At 44.3% G+C, this 15,128-nt stretch overlaps 1 protein-coding gene across 3 annotated transcripts in view; it reads right to left on the reverse strand.

Annotated features, from left to right (window-relative positions):
- Positions 1–11,224, reverse strand: part of AFAP1 (actin filament associated protein 1) — a 74,338-nt gene extending 63,114 nt beyond the window's left edge. For all 3 annotated transcript variants that reach the window (XR_014491969.1, XM_083358334.1, XM_083358333.1), the window contains exon 1: positions 11,106–11,224. The gene's annotated coding sequence lies outside the window, so the exon portion shown is untranslated. The remainder of the gene's footprint in view (positions 1–11,105) is intronic.
- Positions 11,225–15,128: the final 3,904 nt, after the last annotated feature.

Genomic DNA, 15,128 nt, shown 5'->3' on the forward strand with positions numbered 1-15,128 from the left:
AAATAAAAATAACGGGTGCATGTATTCTGATAGCAAGCAGGCTGATTGCTTTGCATTCCTAGATAAGTCCCTTTTCATGGTTTGAAATAGCATACTAGGTGCACCTCTTCAAAAGTTTAAGCATTTTGAGCCATTTTTATATATGGAAATTATTTTGCTAAATATGTGTTCTGCAAATGATATTTTCCATTTAAAATGTAGGACATGGCAGACTAAAAGACAGATTCAGCACAAATATGTCTGCCTTTTTCGAAACCCATAGAAGGGTGTGTCTGTCTCTGATCCTGTGCTTACTTTGGAATCCCTTGGGGAGCTGAAAAAAAAGTCCTATTGTTTAAACAACTGTAACCACAACTAAGTGTGAGGTCAGAGAAATAGCCTGGGCCTTTTTCAGACTCAAGAGAAAGGCAGAGGCTTCTGCCAGAATAAGCATGCTTGCCAAGTACAAGCAAAATTGAATATTCCTGCCAATTCATTAGGGATTTTATCTGTATTGTTCATAAATGTGAATGACCTAATAAGGACTGCCCCCTCTTTTAAAATTTCAATTACAGATCCCAGCTGGAAATGTATCTTCTTTGGACACAGTTCCTCTTCAGATTTAACTTACTCTTACCAATAGACCAAAGACATAACTTACCCAGCTCACAGCTGAGCAAATGAACATTAATTCTATTAAAAACTAAGTTCAGCTCTTAATTTTTTTTTGACAAAATTGTCTTTGACGCAGTTAACACTTCAGTGGAAACAAACTCTCCTGAAAATAAAATATCTCAACCCTGAGTTTAGAAAAATTGTTTTCAAATAGAGTTATTTAAGCAGAACTCATTCTAAAAATGTCACTTTTGTTTTTCAGCAAAATGCTGTTGTAATTGTTAAGATTGTACATGCTCCAAAAATAATCTGAAATAAGTACTTGGGAATTTGCTGCACATCCGCATTCATTTAGAAACAACCTACCTTTTTTCCCCTGTGAGTCTATAAAAAGATGTGATAGCATTAAGACTTTAACTCATTAATGTGACTCTTAAAGCACCCGCATCCTTTTTTCAATCACAAAACTAAGAAAAAAAACCAGACCGTTTTAACAAACAGCACAGATGTGCTAGCCCTCTCTAAGGGCTGAAGCACATTTTCCTAAGCATTTCTGGAACATGTATACTTCTAATTAACAAGCAGCATTAATAATTATATCTTCTTTCTCAGATGATAGGAAAATGTAGGATAAATTAAAAAGGGATACTGGAAAGGAAAAGCAAAAATGCAAAGCTCTTCTTCCTTTTTTACTGACAGAGATAATTGTTATTTGCGGTAGCCCTTCTGAGGTAGCCCTCAGATTTGCTATATTGAATCTAATCCAACTAAGAGATATATATTTTAAAAAGCTACCCATTTTCAGATACTAATGATGAAAATAGACGAACACTTAGTATGCATAGGATTAAAGCAGCAAAGCAGCACTTTTGGAAATCATCAGAATTAATACATAATCTCAGATTATAAAAGCCATAAAACTGGTAAGTAAATAATTGGTCTCACAGTACAATGTGTGATACTATTTCTGTCTATATTTTTTATTTATTTCTACAGAGAACAGTTTCTTAAATAACACTATGGAAGAAAAATTATTGACCCTTTATTTAAAAACAAACACAAAAAAACTGTTTTGTCAGGGGGGGGGGGTTGTTCTTTTTACAAAGGGTAGATATTTTTTGCTTCCCTAATGTTACTTAAGAAAGTGTTCTCCATAGAAATAAATAAAAACATAACCAAAATTACAAGATAATAGACAATTATAAAGCAACTGTTTGGTGCTGTGATTAGGAATCAGGCTAGAAACCAAGAGGCTGTAAGTTCTAGTCCTGACATAAGTACAAAGCCAGTTGGGTGACCTGGGACCAGTCAATCTCTCTCAGCCCCAGGAAAGAGGGAATGGCACTTTTGAAATTTTGCTAAGAAAACTGTGGGGACTTGTCCAGACAATCACCTGGAGTCAAGACTGACTAGAAGGCGCGCACACACACACACACACAGAGAGACAAAACCCTCACAACCATCAAATAACAGTTCAAACACTGCCAGTATATTAAAAGTATTCTTTTTGTTGGCTAAACCTCACAGTGGCCACCAAATATAAAAGATCCTGCACAGGAACATTTTAATGAAGTTTCCATACTTGTATGTAGAACAGCCAAGATTAAAGGTGAAAATGGTGTGATAAAGAAATGAAGTTCTTATTGCCTAAAGGAAGCATCACTGACAGAACTGCTTTGATTTTGAAGGTGCTGAATGTCGTTAAATAATCCTTGATCATCATTGTTCCTTTTTTCCAAGGACTGTGTCTTTTCTGGTCATAGATTTTGAATGGGATTCTGAAGTTACTAGGGGTATTCCCATAAGCGAACAAAAATATAATTGCTATGATGATTACAGATAACTGGAACTCCTTCTTCAGTCAATAATTCCAATTTTACCCCTAAATAACAAAACCAACTGTTTCCAGAACTCTCTGAATAATTGATCTGATGTAACATTTCACATAATAGCATGCAATACTTCAAATACCTTAAAATTAAAAGTTTTACTATGTTACATTATGAAGTTCAGTCACAGTTAAATAAAACAGATATTCATTGAATCCTCACTTTTTTTTAGTGCATTAACTCAGTAATACGTGGTCAAACAGTAGATACTTTAACTGTTTTTTGACTGTTTTATTTACAAGGTTTTGCTTTGGTCCATCTGTGCTACCTACACTGTCCTCATTGGCGCCCAGGGTTTCAGAATTACCTGCCAGTAAGACTATATAGCAATTCTGATTGTCAGGTTAATAAAGGAAGACTACAGACTGGTAGTTTGACACTACAGAGCTTGGATCAGAAAAGGGAAAAAATCAAACTTAGAATTGAAGGATGTCAAGCAGTGTCAAGGTGGAAGCCAGCAGGAAGTCAGTATCACAAGATCCTCACGTAAAAACCCAAACAGTACTTAACAATGGTAATCAGGGCTGTTGCTAAGCAAAATGGCCATCTGATGTGGCATTATGAGTGCATTGCTTAGCAAGAGTAATTCAGAGTAATTCCAATCACATTTGCCACTGTAACCCAAGGATAACCTACATGTATTCAACCTGCGACAGCAAGTATACTTTTCAGTAACAAATGAATATAACATTATAGCAACTTATAACATTAAGTTGAATCATCTCAACTACTGATTTACTTTTGCTTGACTAAAAAGAAATCTAATCTGACCAGTCTGGCTAAAAGTAGGGGCGGGGGGAAATGATGAAATTGCAGCCTAAGAATATTTAAGAGAGGATAAAATCAGATTCTTGGGAGGTAGAAACTCTTGCCCATGTATTCCTACACGACCCTTAAATGATATCCCAATTCACAATTATTTCACTCATTTGCTCTCCACAATTGTTTCCAGATTTGGGGGTCATACAGGTACATTTTATATTCCTGTATTTTTTAAAGGGTGTTAACTCTTCACACACATTCTGGGTTACAAAATACCTTCATTAAGCCATACAAATGGGCAAAAGTTTGACTTAGCTTGCTATTCTATTGTTGCATGATATTTTCTGGAGTAATAAGGTTTTCTATAACAATTTAGAGGGACGCGGTGGCTCAGTGGGTTAGGACGCTGAGCTTGTCGATCAGAAGGTCGGCAGTTTGGCAGGTCGAATCCCGAGTGCCACGTAACAAAGTGAGCGCCTGTTACTCGTCCCAGCTTCTGCCAACCTAGCAGTTCGAAAGCACGTAAAAATGCAAGTAGAAAAATAGGGACCACTACGGTGGGAAGGTAACAGCGTTCCGTGTGCCTTTGGCATCTAGTCATGGCGGCCACATGACCACGGAGACGTCCTCGGACAAGCACTGGCTCTTCGGCTTTGAAACGGAGATGAGCACCGGCCCCTAGAGTTGGAAATGACGAACACGCATGTGCGGGGGAACCTTTACCTTTTTATAGAAATTTCTTTTCCTTTTTTTTGTAATGGAGGTCAAAGTCTATACAGGTAATCCTCAACGTATGACTCCAACTGAGACCAGAATTTTCATTTCTGAGCAAGATGTTTGTTAAATGAGTTGCTCCCAGTTTTATGACCTTTTTTGCCATGATTGTTAAGTGAATCACTGCAGGGAAGGTCACAGATGGTGATCACCTGATCCCAGGACATTGCAACCATTTTAAATAGATGCAGGTTCCCAAGCACTCAAATTTTGCTCAGGTGACAGTGGGGGTGCTGTGAAAGTTGTAAGTTTGAGGACCGGTCATAAGTCACTTATGTCAGTGCTATTGTAATTTCAAGGGTTACTAAACAAATGGTTGTAAGTTGAGGACTACCTGTAATAAAGAAAGTTCAATTTCAAAGGTATCATATGTGAAAGTTGGAATCAACAATTGAATTTTGAGCAGATAATGTAAGTGAAATGAATGTAACACTTTTCTGCTTATTAGACTTCTCTCTTCATTTGAAGTTTTATTCATTGTAATATGTTTACACAATTGTTTTTACTGGCAATGTTATCTTGAATTACTCAGTTTATTATTGCCTTTTGAAATGGAAATCCATTTGTTCCTTTGGGTGGAAATTATTCCCCTTAGTTGGGAATCAATACAAATTGAATGGAATTTGAGGAATAGGAAATCCCACTAAAATTTTACTCTATTACAGTAATCTCAGATATTGCAGATACTTTGCACACTAAAAAGACACATACTTTTTGTTGCTATTTTCTAGTTTTTTAAAACTATGAGTGTGGAATGTTTGCTCTATATCTGCCTACCTTGATTCTGTCCATTCCTGCACCTGATGAACTAATGTTTATATTTATCCATTAGCCTAGTGTTACTTTGTTATTCAACTATTTTTTACAAAATGTTAATATAGCGTATCATATTATTAAAGCCAAAGATTAAAATAAATTTTCCCAGAAAAGATTAACAATTATTTTTACCCTACTACTTTATGAAGGCTAATTTTTGATTAGAACAATGACTACAACAACAATATGTGCAGTCTTTAGCAATTCTTTGAAAGCACCTTAATTAAAATAATTGTTAAGGTTTTCAACCAGTTTTTAAAAGAAGTTACGTTATTTTTTTTATTGTAACATGCTGAATTCTTGCTTACTTCCAACATGCACATACACTGTTTGGTTCGAATTGACGAGGACTCAGAGTAGTTAACACTGAACGAGTTTATTGAATACACAAAGTCAACTGTCAAATGTCAAATGTTGCAACCCTTTTATAGAGAAAGCGTTTGAACTGTAACCAATACAAACAGTCTGTTTTCCCGCTCTTGGTTGTGGCGTCCAATGATTGCACCTTATTTTCCCGCTTTAAACCTTGCAAAGCTGCACAGTGTTTGCAATATCTTTTATGGCTTATTGCTAACTATTTACATACACAACACCCCTTACCCCCCAGTTGGTGTCATTTCTTTACAAAGTCCATTAGGTATTTTGGTGGCCTATGTATTCTAGAAGGGTATCTGTTACTTTGGCTGCTAGGGACCCTACTTCCTGGTTGACTGCTTGGCTGCTGGTTACTATGCTGGTTACTGCTAGACCTGGGCTCAGGGTTACTGGCTTCAGATGTACTGCCTTGTGTATTAGGTTGTGTTTGGGATTCAGTTGTCACTGGCCTACTTCGCAGGGGTATTTCCCAATCAATTGGACTGAATTGTTGTTGATGGGCATCAGGAAATATGTCATCTTGCCCCACCACTACACCACTTTCAGGCCTAATGTTATCTGTACTGTTTGCCCTAACTGAGCTTTGGTCCCCCTCAGCTGGCACACACCCACTAGATCTTTTCCTCAGCTGGTCTATGTGTCTTTTACAGACCCTATTCCCTTCCCCCTCAATGATGTATGATAGGGGACCTAAGATTTCAGTTACCACCCCAGGAATCCATTTATCCCCTTGGGCGTAGTTCCTGGCCCAAATCAAGTCCCCCACTTCAAATGTTCTGTTAGGAATGTCTAATTCACTGTTTGGTTGGAGACGGTCGGGGTGTAGTCTGTCCAACTTGGTCAAGATTTTTCTTCCCCACCTCATTTCAGCTGGACTTTTCCCTGTAGCCGAACAAGGGGTTGTGTGTTGAGCCAACAAGAACTCAGCTAGCCTCTGATGCCAGTCACCTCGAATGATTCTTTTAAGCGCGTCCTTCGTGGTCCTCACATTCCTTTCAGCCAATCCGTTGGTGGAGGGGTGGAAGGGTGCAGAAGTCTTATGCTTAATCGAGTTGGCCTTGAGGAAATCCTGAAATTCAATAGATGTGAATTGTGGCCCGTTATCAGACACTATTAAATCCGGCAACCCGTGAGTGGCAAAGAGGCCCCTTAATGCCTGTATTGTTCTGCCTGCTGTTACTGAACTGACCGGTACTACTTCTAGCCATCTAGAGTAGCTGTCGACCACTACAAGGAACGTTAACCCCTGGAAAGGTCCAGCGAAGTCAATATGAATCCTGGACCAAGGATTCCTAGCTAGCTCCCATTTATGTGTGCGGATGTGTTGTTGTTCAGGCCTGGAACGTTGGCACAGATGGCAATTGGCAACGCATTCCTCAATGTCTTGGTCCAATCCAGGCCACCACAAGTGACTCCTAGCTAGGGCCTTCATCCTTACTATTCCAGGGTGTCCCTCATGCAATTCAAATAGAATAGCTGATTTGTGGATTCCTGGGATTACTACACGAGTTCCCCAAAGTAAGCAACCCATATGAACTGATAGTTCATCCTTCCTTCGGAAAAATGGACTGTATTTTACGTCTGGGTTGGCGTTGGGCCAACCGCTCATGACCCAGGCCATTACTCTCCTTAAGATGGGGTCCTTATTGGTTGCCTCAGCTATGTCTTTAGCAGTTAGGGGCAGATCAGGAATATCTTGTAGGGACATTACTTGTCCCACTGGGGCAGGGTCCTCCTCTGTTGTGCTAAGGGGCAATCTGCTAAGAGCGTCTGCATGACCCATGTCTTTACCTGGTCGGTATTGGAGGGAAAATGAATATGCTGAGAGGAAAATGGACCATCTCAGCATCCTGGGAGACATAATTTGGGGAGTCTGTTTATCTGTGGTAAACAGTCCCAGCAGGGGTTTGTGGTCTGTCAGTATTGTAAAGTTCCTGCCATACAGGTAGTCGTGGAACTTTTTAACTCCTGCCACTATGGCTAAAGCTTCCCGGTCAATTTGAGCATAGTTCCGCTCTGCCTTGGTTAGTGTGCGGGAGTAATAAGCAATGGGTCTTTGCATTCCTTGGGTGTCTAAATGGCTGATTACTGCCCCAACGCCATAAGGCGAAGCATCGCACGCCAGGTAGATTGGTCTATTTTCTAAAAAGTGGGTAACAGTTGAGCTACTGGAAAGGATATCTTTTAAGGTCTGGAAACTCACTTTGTGCTTGTTTTGCCAATGCCAAGGGGTCTTCTTATCTAAAAGCCTGTGCAGTGGTTCTGCAATGGCAGCCTTATGTGGCACAAAAGTGTGATAAAAATTTACCAAGCCTAGGAAGGCCTGTAGCTCAGCCTTGTTCCTAGGTTCAGGAGCCCCTTTTATTGCTTTAATTTTTTCAGGGGTAGGGTGGACTCCGCTTTTGTCAATCCTGAACCCCAAAAAATCAGTGGATTTAACCCCTATGCTACATTTTTCCTTTTTTAATTTTAATCCAGCCTTTCTAAATCTACCCAGTACCTGTTCCAGCCGCTCTATTAACATTCCTTCATCTTTTCCAGCTATTAGGACATCATCAAAGTAAGGGCATACTCCAGGTATGCCCTTTAAGGTCCTCTCCATCACTTCTTGGAAGATGCCTGGAGCAGCTGCAATCCCAAATTGCAGTCTGTGGACTCGGAACGCCCCCTTGTGGGTAACAATTGTTTGCGCCTCTGCAGCCTCTTTAGAAACAGTCAGCTGTAAGTACGCATGCGCCAAGTCGAGCTTGGCGAAGATGGCGGCGTCCTGGATCGTGGCGAGGACCTGCTTCACCGTCGGGACCGGGTAAGCATGCTTTTTCATTCCAATGTTGAGGGTCGCTTTATAGTCGGCGCAGATCCTCACATCCCCATTGGGTTTGAGGGGTGTGACGATCGGCGTCTCCCATAAACCGCCCTCAACAGGTTCTAAAACTCCGAGGCCTACAAGCCGGTCGAGCTCGGCCTCGATTTTTTCTTTTAAGGCAAAAGGTACCCTCCGGGCCTTTAGCCTGATTGGATTTACTGAGGGGTCTAGGTTAAAATTAATGGGGGGCCCTTTGTACTTGCCTAGAGATCCATCGAATACGTCTGCAAATTCTTTGCAGACGGATTCGAGGGTCTTATTTCTAATCACAGAATTTATTCCCCCTATCCAAATTCCCAGGGCAGGAAACCAATTAAGCCCTATTAAGCTAGTCATATTCCCCTCCGTAACTACCACATCTAAGACCCCCTTAAATCCCTTAAAATTAACTCTAAGGCTGGTCTTTCCCTTTACGATTATTGGACTTTTTTGAAAGTCCATTAGTTGAATATTTGTTGGGCTAAGTGGAATTCTTTTTCCACTTAGTTGTTCAATTTTTTCCAGGGTTTCAGTGGAAATTATCGACACTGAAGCCCCAGAGTCGATTTCCATTCTGCAAGGAACCCCTTGCAGAAGGACTGTGATTTTTAATTTTCCGTCCGGAAAATTGTGCCCCCTTCCCTGCCTTTTGCGATTGACTCGGGCCACCTCCCCTGGGTTTGAAACTTTCGCCCGGGATCTAGGGGTCTCCTTGCCACTAACATTGGGGGTTACCTTACCCTCTGGCCACACATCGACTTCATTCAGACGGGAGTCCCGGACGCGGTTTCTGCAGATGGCCTGGATGTGGCCGGTCTTGCCACAAGCCCTGCACTTGGCGGTGCGGAATCGGCAGGAAGCGCGGGGATGGTTGCCGCCACAGCTGCCGCATCGGTTCTGGGTGTTGTTGTCGCGCGGTCTGGTTGCTGTGTCCCGCCACGGTCGTTGTGCCCCGGTCGGTGGTCTCTGCGGTGTTGCGGGTTGTTGCCGGCGGCCGGGTTCGGCCCCTTCGCTTCTAAGTTGTCTGGGTGCCATCTTCCCAAATCGCCTGGAGACTTCGGCGATCTCTTCCTCCCACTGCTGATCCACCTCCCCGCAGTCCACATAGCCCTCTTGGTTAATTTCAGGTGCTGTCGCCATGCTACTGCGGGGGGGGTCGCGATACCCGGTTGACTCATACGTTAGGAGTTCGTCGAGCACTTCCTGTAAATCGCCAGTAGGTTTGGCGATTATTCTGTTTTGTAATTGTTCATCGCGTAAGCCTAGCACAACTCTGTCCCGAATCCTAATTTCTAAATTATCGTATTTGCAACGAACTGCGGCTTCCCTAACGGCAGCGACGAATTTCTGTATGGACTCCCCCGGTCTCTGATTTCTCTTCTCGAAGATGCGCCGCCAAAAAAGTTCGGACCTTCGGGGAGTAAAGTGCACCTTTAGTTTTGCAAGGAGGTCGGCATAGGGCACGCTGGAGACTGGTTGTGGCTGGCACAGCCCGACAGCGACTCTGTAGACCGGTGTGCCGCAAATTGTCAAAAGTGCCGCCGCTTTTTTTCGGTCGTCGGTGATTCCGTTCACTAACAGGAATCCTTCGACCTGACCAATATATTCTTCCCAATCTTCGGGGAAGTTAGGGTCAAATTCCTTCAATGACCCGATTTGCGCCATTCGGAGAATTTTTTTTTCCTATTCTGCCGCGGCCGCTCGGTTGACTGTGACTCGCTCAGACTTTGCCGCCTTCACGACAATTCTTCCTAATCTCTGGTCTCTGTCGATCCCACCCTCGTCGCCAGTTGTTTGGTTCGAATTGACGAGGACTCAGAGTAGTTAACACTGAACGAGTTTATTGAATACACAAAGTCAACTGTCAAATGTCAAATGTTGCAACCCTTTTATAGAGAAAGCGTTTGAACTGTAACCAATACAAACAGTCTGTTTTCCCGCTCTTGGTTGTGGCGTCCAATGATTGCACCTTATTTTCCCGCTTTAAACCTTGCAAAGCTGCACAGTGTTTGCAATATCTTTTATGGCTTATTGCTAACTATTTACATACACAACATACACTGTTTGACTCACTGAAGTCTCTGCAACTTCAGTCGGAAATACGCTCCTTTTCCAAGTCTACCAATTTAACTGACAGCAATCTTTTGCTTCTCTGTTCAGCATTTGCCGTAAACAGATGTAGGAGACCTATATTTTGCGGGTCTTAATTACGAATCTGACTCCGCTACGTTACTGTGCAAACGTGTAACGCACAGATTCGTGCAACGTAGCCTCTAACCTTTTGGACGCGGCACACAAAGCCGGAGCATCATCGGTGCCATCCTAACTGAAGTCTGGAGACCGCTGCTTGCAAACAAGTTTCTCCCTAAAAAAAAACAAAACAAAAAAAACCTCTCCCGGCCTCGCAACCCGGTCTTCCCGGCCGCTCGGCAGGACTAATCCCCTGCGGCAGCCCATCCGTATTTCCTCGCCGCTCAGCTTTCCAAATCCCCCGCCAGCCAATCCAACCCTACCAGGCGCAGAGGGTCTTCAAACTCGGCCCTTTTATGACTCGTGGACTTCAACTCCCAGAATTCCTCAGCCAGGCATGCCTGGCTGAGGAATTCTGGGAGTTGAAGTCCACGAGTCATAAAAGGGCCGAGTTTTGAAGACCCCTGTTAACCAGGGCAAGAGGCGGGAGGCTTCCTTAGGCCTGGAGAATTTAGCAAAAGAGCCGTTCCGCGCCCAGGCTGGAACTCTTTTTGACATGATGCAATCTCCCCTGGCAGGCCGAGAGGCAAGCTTTTGGGCAGACGCCCCCCCCCCCCGTCTTGCTTTCAGCCCACCGCCATAAGACTCGGCGCCACAAGCGCCGCAGCCTTCGACCTCGGAGTCTCTCGCCAAGCCATTCAGGCAACCCCCGGCCGTGGCCATGAGAGGCCGCCTTTTGTCTCCGGGCTTGAAGGCTCCCGGGCTATAGAGCAGCTCCCTCCCTTCTTCCTCCTGCTCGGCCATGACTTCTGGAAAGAGCGGACGCGCCCGGGGTTGGCAAGCGCGCCAGCAAGGCTTACCTGGTGCCGGCCTCGCGCCGCAGCCCGTAGCCCGGGACGAGGCGGGAAAGGAACGGAGGCAACGCCGGGCTTCCCTTGCCTCGCCAATCTCAGCCAGGCTCCGGGAGCGGGACCGAGCGGGTCCCCCCAGCCCGAGTGAAAGCTGCATGAGCCAATGGGCAAGCCAAAAGTGAGGGAGGGGCGGGGCCGAGAGAACAAAGGAGGGAGGGGGCAGCCCTGAAGAAAAAGTGGTGGTGGGTCTATCTGGGCACAGCCTTCCTCCGAGCCACACGGGGACCGGAGACGCCCTGGAAGCGCTGGACTTTGCCTGGGATGCGGCCGCGGCGCCCCTTCCCCCAAAACGGAGGGAAGCGGGGGGGGGGCTCATAACCCCTGCAAAGGGCCCAGGAAGCCGGGAGCGAGACACGAGCGTGGCTCCTCAACTCAGGAAGTCCTGACGTCTCCAGTGGTTTTGGCTTAGTTAGTTAGAAGCTGCTGGGCTGCCTTGACTTGCAGCATGAGCCGAAAGTGAGATGGGAGCCGGAAATCCAGCCAGAGCGTAGGTTGGGAGAAGAGGTCGCGAGATGACAGGAGTAATGTAAAAATCGGGAATTGTTGGGGGCAATTAAGCTGACTTTGTAATAATGCCGCTTGGGGGGGTGTATGAAAGCCCTAATAAGCAGGCATATACATAGAATGAAGGCTACTGCTAAGCTTGTAAGCCGCCCTGAGTCTTCGGAGAAGGGCGGGATATAAATGGAATTAAAATAAAATAAATAAAATAAAAATATTCCAAGCCACTGATCTGCCACATCTTTATTTGTCCAAGGCTTCCAAACTTGTTCTCCGATGGGGGTTGCGCATCTGCCCCCATTCACCTACTACACAACTTATCAAACCCCCTCCTTGATTTAAATGTGTCTTGAAGTAGCCTCGGGATTTTCCTGATTGCACAAGGCCTCCTTTAGGCAGAAGGGCTTGAATATTTTTTTTTAAAAAAAGATTTTTATGTTCCTGCCTGAGGAAGTTAGGTAAAACAAAGGATTTCCCCACTAGCAGCTACTTTCCAGGTCCCCTGCCCTGTTTACCCACCATCATTAAAACTACATCTTTTGATAAATTGTACCCTAGTGTGGAAATGGCTGGCTAAAAAGCCTTAGGCCAGGGGTGTCAAACTCAATTTCATTGAGGGCCGCATCAGCATTTCAGTTGCCCTCAAGGGGCCGGGTGGGTGTGGCCTGGGTGGGCGTGGCCTACTGGGTGGGCGTGGCTAGAGTGTGTATGGCCTACTGGGTGGGCGTGGCCAGCTCTACATCGTTCGCATCAAGGGTGCCTATGGGGGCCTGGGCAGGAGTGGGACAGATCTGAGGGTCTCTGGCAGAAGGAGGGTCTCTGGGCCAGGGCCAAGGCAGTGGGGGCCGTTCCCTCACTGTTTCCAGGATGGCTTTGCGGGCCGCATGAAACCACTTCGCGGGCCGGATCTGGCCCCCGGGCCTTGTGTTTGACATGTCTGCCTTAGGCTAAGCAAGAATGAGCAGGGTTGTTCTGTTCTGTTCTGTTCTGTTGCCATCAACAGAATAGCAACCTCTGCAATTCAGCTCCTGTATCTTCTAAAGATGCTGAATATGTTAGTGAAACATGAACCTCTAGCTCTGCCAATAGGAGCTGTCAATGTACCTTCATGCTACGAATTTCAGATGAAATATGACTTGATATATCCTAGAAAAAAGTTAATGAGCTTAAGAGTAGAATATGACTCCAATAAATATATAAAGTTGGCTAGAAAGACAGCTGGCGTATAAAAGAGGAATTTTAGTATAAAAAGCATTCTTTTGCATACTGCAGAAAGTATAATAAAAGTAGGCATTTTGATAACCCATCAATAGTGGAGATTTTGGGGTGAAAAGAAGGTGGAAGTTCTAAGATTGAGGTGAGGGGAGATCACAGAAATATGCATAATGTAACAGTGAGCTGAACAGTGAGATAGGACCTAAAGATGAAAAATTTAGATGTAAACAGCCACAAATCTCCTCTAATTTCACTTGAGAGAAACCTAATCCATGCAGTGACCATGCCATAATTCATCTTCCATTTCAAGAACACAGATCTGGAAAACCTCTCACTCATCCCAGAGTTAGCCTACAATAGAGGCATCCTTGAGAATGGCTCTTGTGGGGTTTTCTTCAAACATAGGCCTCAGTCTCTGACAGGAGGATAACCCTAGATAGCCAACTTAACCTTCAACTTTAAATTCCTCACCCAACTCTCCTCTCCTGAGAGGGAATCTGAAAGAGGAAATTCCATGGCAACCGGCTATTTCACTGAGTTATATGATTGGGGAAATTATGCAACCAAACTCTCCCCTTGCTTTCCTGTTTCACTCTTTTTCATCCTACGTTTGTTGTCCCTGGAAGGTTGTGTACTTCCCATTCCAGCTTCCAACATGGATCTGAAACCAGTCTTGGTTTTGGATCCCTCCCTGTAGTTGTTTAGTCTTCTGTCCACTGGCTTTAAAGAAGGGCTGAAGCAGCGGTGGAGCATTACGTGGAGAAGGAACAAGGCAGTCACTCCTCTTGAAATCCAGGATGAAAGAGAACTCCTGAAAGGGTTCTACTACAGTTATAGAAATACCTATGTTTTTGCAGAGTTCAGGGCTAAGGGTTATGACCAGTGCTTTTTTTGTAAAAGAAAAAGGTGCCAGAACTCACACCCACCTTGCCTACCCTACAAGGTTCCATTCAAAAAAGGTGCCGGAACTCCGTTCTCAGCTTTCTATGACATAAAAAGCCCTGGTTATGACCAAAACTAAGGCCCTTTCTTTCTGAAAATAAACTGTTGCCCATACAGCTCCCTTAAACAACCCTGCCTTGTGCTCCTACTTTCATAAGTTTCAACGGATTCTGCACGATCAAGATGACGCTGAAGTGTGTGATGTGCATCTTTTCCTGGCCAAGGGCAACAAGAGCATTGGATCGTGCAATTCCATGTCTACGTCAAGAGACAATGGTTGTTGGTCACCCAAACTTCTCACACATGGCTGCGTCTAAGTGGGGAAGAGTGGCTCTCCCTTTGTCCACACCTAGAACCCATTTGGCTATTTTCAAAGGGCACCCGTGCAATTCGTGACTCTTAAAATCCCTTCTTCACTGTACCCTCCAGGCGGGTCAACAGATTTTCAGAGTACAGAATTGTATCCGAGTTACTTTATACGCTTTGCTTGATTACAGTACTAGCAGCTGCCCAACCCCCAGATATATTAACAGCCAGGAATTACCTGGAGTGCAGACAGTTTATATGTACAATCCAGAACTACATTAGTGAGAGAAATGCACCCTCTGCACTGAGATGAATTGTATTTCATGTGCTTCCAGAGTATACACCACACTTTCACACAACAGGTTTTTAACTTGCTTGCCCAATTTCTTACCTTTCAATCCTTGGCTCTGGCTGGCATTAAATACTTCTCCCCCTTCCCCCCCTTTTTTTGCCCCTACCAAAGCATACTAATATCAGGCCAGGTGAGTATGAATGGTTCAACGTCATCCTTTCACTTTCTGTATCAAAGGAGGATGATATTTCGGGTCCTTTGATTCATGCTTCAGTGCCATAACCACAGCTACTCTGGTGTGGCATAAGGGGTGGGAAGTGTATAAACTGGAATAGCAACACACAGTCGTGAGAACGGGACATGAGAGAGATAGACCAGCCAAGCAAAACACCTCCTAATGTTATCTCCCACTAGCCACACACATCTTCCCCATGACATGGAACCACAAGGACTGGTAGTTTAGGTCACAGCCTCCCTGTCATGTTCTGTCCACTCCAGGAACATCTGCAAGAACTCAGTTTCCTGTGTCTGCCAGATGTGACCCAAGCCTAGCAGCCAGCGTCCATGGGAACCTCAGAGCAGAATGATTGTTGGCCTCTGGTAAATTGGCTGACAAAGATGCACAGCGGCCTCTGGCGAAATCTTTTGGTAACAGCAAGTAAAGACTATGGAGTGGATTGGAAGGAATACATACAAATCATTGTCTTATTTATCAA

Source organism: Vipera ursinii (assembly GCF_947247035.1).
Source record: "Vipera ursinii genome assembly, chromosome: 3".
NCBI classification, from domain to species: Eukaryota; Metazoa; Chordata; class Lepidosauria; order Squamata; family Viperidae; genus Vipera; species Vipera ursinii.